Source organism: Cryptomeria japonica, chromosome 11, assembly GCF_030272615.1.
Source record: "Cryptomeria japonica chromosome 11, Sugi_1.0, whole genome shotgun sequence".
Classification (NCBI taxonomy): Eukaryota; Viridiplantae; Streptophyta; class Pinopsida; order Cupressales; family Cupressaceae; genus Cryptomeria; species Cryptomeria japonica.
The window spans coordinates 678649983-678656982 of record NC_081415.1 but is presented as its reverse complement, the minus strand read 5'-3'; the positions used below and the strand labels follow the sequence as shown (position 1 = coordinate 678656982).

Below are 7000 nucleotides of genomic sequence, written 5' to 3'. Positions count from 1 at the left end.
ACTTGTGCATGTAAGTTCATTTAAGAGGGGTGTCACATGTGGACTTGGGTAGGTGTGAGAAATTTAAATTTGGGAGAAATGGTAATTAAGGGTTAGTTAACCTAAATCATTAATTAATTAAGTATTAATCAATGAGTTTAGTGGGAGGGTTTGTAGGAATCAAGGGTATTAGTTAATTAATTAACTACTTTGGATTAGAGGAATATTTGGCTAATGGGCTAAAGTAGGATTTGATTTATTAAAATAAATCAAATCTTTGGGAGGACAGAGGGATATAATTGATTGGTAAAATACTTATATTAAACGGGGGCATAATTAATTAAATATAATTTTATTAATTGTTTTGGAAGGATAAAGGGGCTAACATGATTAATAAAATTAACCATGTTATAAAGGATAATTAACTAAATCAAATTTAATTAATTTTGGGTGTCTACACCCCTATTGCCCTAGGGCTCATTTGGGGAGAATCCATCCTTCTCCAAATAAACTAGATCTCATAGAGACAAAAATATCATCTAACAGAAAATGACCTACCATCCATAGGGCTATGTGAGAGGTTCATATTTCCTCACTACTATCTATAGGTCCCTAACCTTTCCCCTTCCCTCCTTATTGGTCTCCCTCCAAGTATTAAGAGAGGGGTAGTTGGTCCACTATATAGATAAATGTCCCTAGCATGGATGGGAGGAGGAAGTAATGCAAGATTTGTTGTCTATCTCCAAGTATTAGGCCCTTCTGATGTAAAGGTAGCTACCCCTCTATCCAAGCCTCCACACCTCGACCAACCTTCACGTCCTTCTCCTTAGGCTCCACCCCCTCTTACTCCCTTATACCAATAGTTTCAATAGGTAGGGCTAGAATGTTGACATGCCTAGGTCCACTCTCCCCCCTACCTAGGTCCTCCCTCTTTTCACCCCTCTCCCCTTTTATAACTAACTATAATAGGGGGTGGTAGGGTGAGTCTATTTTAATAAATAAAATAACATATATATTTAATGAAATAACTTATTTTAATTTTTTTTGACATTTATTTAAATAATTAATATTCTAGAAAATAATTTGTTAAAATACATATAATCTTAAATACATCTCTTTATAAAAATGAAGAGATATTATATTTTCTTAAGATCCTTTAAATAAATATATTTTTTTGATAAATAAATTGCGCTCATAAAAATACAATTATATAGTTATAATTTATAATTTATTTTTTATTTTATATAGTGTGAAATTTCCAAACTAATTAGCATTTTGCCTTGCAATGAATAAAGATTTAAATAAATATATTAATAATCTATCTCTCCACATTTTTTAAATATGTGTATTTAAGATATATATGCTAATTTTTATTAAAAATTTAAAACAAGTCCCACCCTAAATACACTATTTAATGCCTTTGAAGATTGATCTCCATTTTTCTGGTACAAGGAAGGACTGTTTTTTCGGAGTTTCTACAAAATCATTTTCCCCGACTTGCAGCTGCGTTTAGTTTCTCTTTTATCATTTCAAAGGTACCGAACTTACCATTGCACTCTTTTTTTCCTCAACAGAGTTATATTTGGTCTATCGTTTTTTACGACAATTCATTTGGCTGATGTATGGATCGGAGACAATTGTCTCCTTTGTAAATCATGGAGATAGCTAACCCTAACGGGGGCAATTATCTCGGATCTCTTTTTTTTTCGTTTCAAATAAAAAATAATGAACATTTTCATCCTTCTTGGATGTCAAAGTTCCCACAGAGGTCCAGTTAATCACCAGATGCCTGTTTAAATTCATAGTTACGCAGAGATCTTCTTTCGAAATGCATTTTAGAGATTTCTGTCTTTGTTTACCTCCGGGGTGTATTAGTTTAGAGGAAAAACCTTTCAGCACGAGGTCGTTCCATATTGTTAGCTCTAGGACACTTATCGACTACATTTTAGGACAGTAGTTACTTGAAATAGCTTTGCATTATTAGACATTGCAGCTCATTGCTTTGTTCCTTCATGATTTTGCTTCATTCCGGTTTCGGCTGGTTCATGATTTTGTTTTAATACTGTTGTGTATCATTTTACTTGGAGAGGAACCGAACACTTCTGGTATGTAAATCGGTCATGCATCTTTTTACACTTCCATTTTTTACCATTGGACATTGGTTCTAAATTAAATTGAAATTGGACAAAGTGGTAGAATTAGCATTCGTTAGGCAGAGCACATGGATATCTATGGATTCGTATTTCTTATTTTCAAATAACAGAAAATTTGCAATGTAGCACAAATGTCATCACCATGCTGAAGAAAATGCCATTGACCTTGAAAAAGTAGGTAGGATGAGGCAACTAAATTGCCAACAGGGATAGGGATGGAAAAATACAGTTTCATTTCAGTAAAGATCCTAACCTTAGTTTTTATTGGTAGCAAGCACCCGTCTTCGTAAATTACTCATAATCTCATTTTGATAGCCACAATGTTTCCATTTTTCATTGCTTGAGAGTTGTTTATGTTCTATACAAAATTATGTCTTTAGCTGTCCTGTTGTAGGACGGTTAAAGAAGTGGACATGATTGTGAGATTTTTAATTTTTTATTAAGTGAAAATCTAATGAATTTATCAGGCCATGTAAGATATTCCTGGTGATATTCGTGCTTTGCTAATACAGAATAAGATTTTGCACAGTGCACATGGCACTCCTGTGGACGATTAGCACTGGTTGGGTGATAGGTTGGTCACAATTTAGTCTTCATTAGAATTTTACATGACACTGTTAAATTCAATGAGTATCCTTAAATCCCACTCTTGCTGAAAGAGGGCACTGGACTGAATTGGGTATGAAAACATACTTTTTGCTTTACATGCATGTCTAGGATAGGACTTTATGTATGTTTCTCATGCTGCTTGGTGCTTCTGAAATGAAGCCCCCAACATTTATTAAGCATGGAAAGTATCAGACTTTCCATGGTATGATCCTTGCCCACCTGTTTCAATTGTATACTTGATGAGGACTTTTTAGGCCTTATTGCCTTTTTGATTACTTTAACAGTCGTATTGGCATATAATATTGTCAGCATCTGTTTTCCAAAGTCAAATTCTCTGTTTCTTTAACTTCTACGTGTAATTGACTTTCCATGGTATGATCCTTGCCCACCCGTTTCAATTGTATACTTGATGAGGACTTTTTAGGCCTTATTGCCTTTTTGATTACTTTAACAGTCGTATCGGCATATGATATTGTCATCATCTGTTTTCCAAAGTCAAATTCTCTGCTTCTTTAACTTCTACGTGTAATTGATGTTTCATAATGATTTGACATTGTGATGGTGCTTTATACTTACAGACAAGCCTAACTTAAACGTTTATTCAAATTGTGATAAGCTTATGTTGGACAGAAGTTGGAGGTTCTTGACATTCTTCTCATCTCAATATACAAATGGTTTCTGTGATGACGTTGATGATAATTTTGTTTCTTTCTTCCTAGATAATTTACTTTATAAAACAGGAGAAGAGTTTCATTGCAGCCTTCTGTATCATATAGCAAATATTTTTCTTAGAGGAACTGTGGAACTAAACTCAATACCAAAACTTTTAAGATACAGAAGCTAATCAGGGATTATATATTGCTTAGATTGATCATGGACATCTTCCAACTTCTGACATTCCAAAATTAATCAATAAAACTTGATCAAGAACATCTTCCAACTTCTGACATTCTAAGGCATTGCATAAATAATATCAGCCTTACACATCCTTAAACTTCTACAAAATAATCTTATACATTTAGCTGGTGTTTTCATGGTGTAACAAATTATACACAGTTGAATCCTGATAAAAACATCATTTAAAGAATCTTTTGCTAAGTGACAATTAATAATATGTATCATTTATTCTGTGGAGAGTTGGTTTCACAATATCTCATGAATGATTAAGTGATCTCAAGATATTTTTAGTAGGCATTCCAGTTTCCTGGGCCTCAAGTAAACCCTTTCCGTAGATATCTGAAGAGCACAAAATAATTTATCATGGCACAACTGAAGGTGATATGAATATTTGTAAGAATACTGTCTGAATTGAATGGAGTCCAAGTCCTAAGTACCAGTCATAGAAATTATGGTATTATTTCAAACTCTAGTGTAAGCGTTTCAGAATAATTTTTTAATAGCTTTCTTTAGAGTCCAGAATACTACAAGTTTCTGCAAATTGTAATCATGTTTCTCCAAATATACTTACCTTTAGTTTGTGTAATGTTCCCTACTAGGAGGCTGCCAATTCCTGTAACTTAATAATAGTTCTGATCTAATCTGATTGATGTTCATGTCACTAGATGCTTTTGACTCCTTTCCTTTATATCTTTCAATGCGAGGGAGAGGTCACACCTCTTCATTGTGGATGCCCTTTGGCAAGAGACTCACCCTTTCACCATTAGCACCCTTTGAAAGAGTGCAACTCTTCATTACTTCTGCCCTTCGAAAGGGACGCAACCTTTCACAATCATATCTTCGCTTCTTATTTAAATCAGATTTGCACTTTTGACTCCCAAATTATCCCCCACTCAAAATGAGGTTCTCTTCTCCCTTTTATCTCCCATGTTTGAGGGAGTCACAACTTTTCCTTCCATGTCTTTTGACCATTCATCAACTTAATTAAATTTTAATTATATTTAATTATATAATTTAATATTTATATTTATAATTTAAATTTTATTTTTTATTCTTTTCTATTTTAATATTATTATTATTTATTATTAAATTCTATTACAAAGTGGGGACATTACAGTCTGCCCCACTCAAGATTGCTTGTCCTCAAGCATTGATCATGGAATGTTCAAAATGATTCCCAATATGAAATGGCTTTCAAAACATTCATAGAATAAACATGCTGCTACTTTTTTTGTAAAAACCCTAGTTCTTGCCCTAAATCACCATTTTATGTAAAACTACAAATGGAACAAGATGCATCCCTGATTGAGATCCTGCAATAAGCTAGGAAACCATTGGAACTAATAATATAAATCTCTAAAGAAAGATAAATAAGCATAAATTAACTTAACCAGGGTCTGGTCCAACTCCCTATAGGAGCTCAATCATAAGAAAGTGGGAGTAAGAGGAATGATGAAGTGTCCAAGAGACCCTCTACCCTAGGGCCAAGAGCGGAGTGAAAGCCGGAGCCCTCTTGGCCTCATGGGACCATTGGTTTGTTGTTTATAAGTAGGTAAGAGGGTTTGAATTGCCTTAAGGCAACATCCGAACCCACATAGGATTGGGTCCTATCCCATAAGGCAACATGCCCCCCACATAGGACTGGGTCATATCCTAAAAGGTAAACGTGCCCCCCAAGACAGGTCCGGCCCCATATCTCCACGCCACACCAAAATAAGTACCACGCAACAAATCAAATTGGCGCCAAAAATGATTAAGGCCAACTTGGAGTATATGGGTTAAAAGCTCATATAAATAAAGTTAAAATGCAAACTCAATCTACCAACTTCATCTCTCATGCAATCAGCGGAATAGCTCTGCAATTGAAGGTGCGAAATATAGGAGAGGATTGGGTGGAAATATAGGAGAAGATTGGGCGAACCTGTTCAAGAAGATAGAAGGCATTCCTTGATGAAGACTTGGTGTAGTTAGAATGGAAAATCTGATATGATAAAAGGGATCAGATCTGAAGAGTCAAGCTAAGTATTGTATTTGTGCAATTAAGAGAGAATATATAATCTGACCTGTGGGTCTTTAATGCTGGTTTTTCCTCCTTGGAGGTTTTCCCAGGGTATTTGCGTTTGTCTCTTGTTTACTTGTTTCATTTCTGAGTTTACTGAATTATGGTGTAATTAAATATTACAAATCTGATTAACAAACCAAGGGCATAATTAAAAGACAAACCTGATTATTGATCTAGGGCACAAAATTAACATGGTCAAACTACCATGAGGTGTGCTATCTAGAGAGGTATCCTATCACTGTTCCCCTTCATCACTTCCATCCTTATCCCCTTGTTAATAGTCATTTATGATAGAGTTTGGAAAGATGCAATAGGGTGTCCTGAATGTCCTTCCCCTCTAAGTCCAAGAGCGGTGGACTCCGTCTTGCACCCCCTTGGCCTCATTGGACCATCGGTCAACTACAATGAGGTGGGCTACCTAGTGGAGGACCTCATCACCGTTCTCCCTATTTGTACTTCCTTATATTATTACCATGGCAGTTCGCTCAACATATGCATCATAGAGTATTCTTCATACAAATGATAATATGAATTACATATACATTTCATAATTATGTAATTTTAAGACAAGTTTTCTCTCATCCTTGTCTCGCATCACTTCTTAAATGGTTTGCACAATATCATAGATATCACTTAATGTTAGAACTTATGATTAGAAGCATGACACACATCTATGACCAGTAATCATAGACACTCGTGGAGCAAACAAACACATTATGATTAGATATGAATCAAACATGGAGCATACACTTGAAAACACGAAGCATACACATGGATATTTGCAAACATGGAGCATACATGTGAATACACATATTGTTAAATTCTTTTTCCTTAACTAGGATGATTCATTGATTTATCTTTAGATTCTTTACCTTGCAGGATGGCAGGATCATTGCTCTGATACCATTGTAATGTCCCCTACTAGGAGGCTGCCAATTCTTGTAACTTAATAATAGTTCTGATCTGATCTGATCGATGATCATGTCACTAGATGCTTTTAATTTCTTTCCTCTATATCTTTCAATGTGAGGGAGAGGTCACACCTCTTCATTGTGGATGCCCTTTTGCAAGAGACACACCCTTTCACCATTAGCACCCTTTGAAAGAGTGCAACTCTTCATTACTTCTGCCCTTTGAAAGGGACACAACCTTTCACAATAAGATCTTCGCTTCTTATTTAAATCAGATTTTCACTTTTGATTCCCAAATTATCCCCCACTCAAAATGAGGTTCTCTTCTCCCTTTTATATCCCATGTTTGAGGGAATCACAACTATTCCTTCCATGTCTTTTGACCATTC

The 7000-nt window shown here is 35.1% G+C and overlaps 1 protein-coding gene across 2 annotated transcripts in view; it reads left to right on the top strand.

The window, feature by feature from the left end:
- The first annotated feature begins 1352 nt into the window (after window positions 1-1352).
- LOC131038135 (dolichyl-diphosphooligosaccharide--protein glycosyltransferase subunit 4A) overlaps window positions 1353-7000 on the top strand; it is a 77102-nt gene continuing 71454 nt past the window's right edge. The window contains exon 1 of one of the 2 annotated variants that reach the window (XR_009359372.1): window positions 1353-1514. The gene's annotated coding sequence lies outside the window, so the exon portion shown is untranslated. The remainder of the gene's footprint in view (window positions 1515-7000) is intronic. The other variant, XM_057970465.2, reaches the window with a different exon arrangement.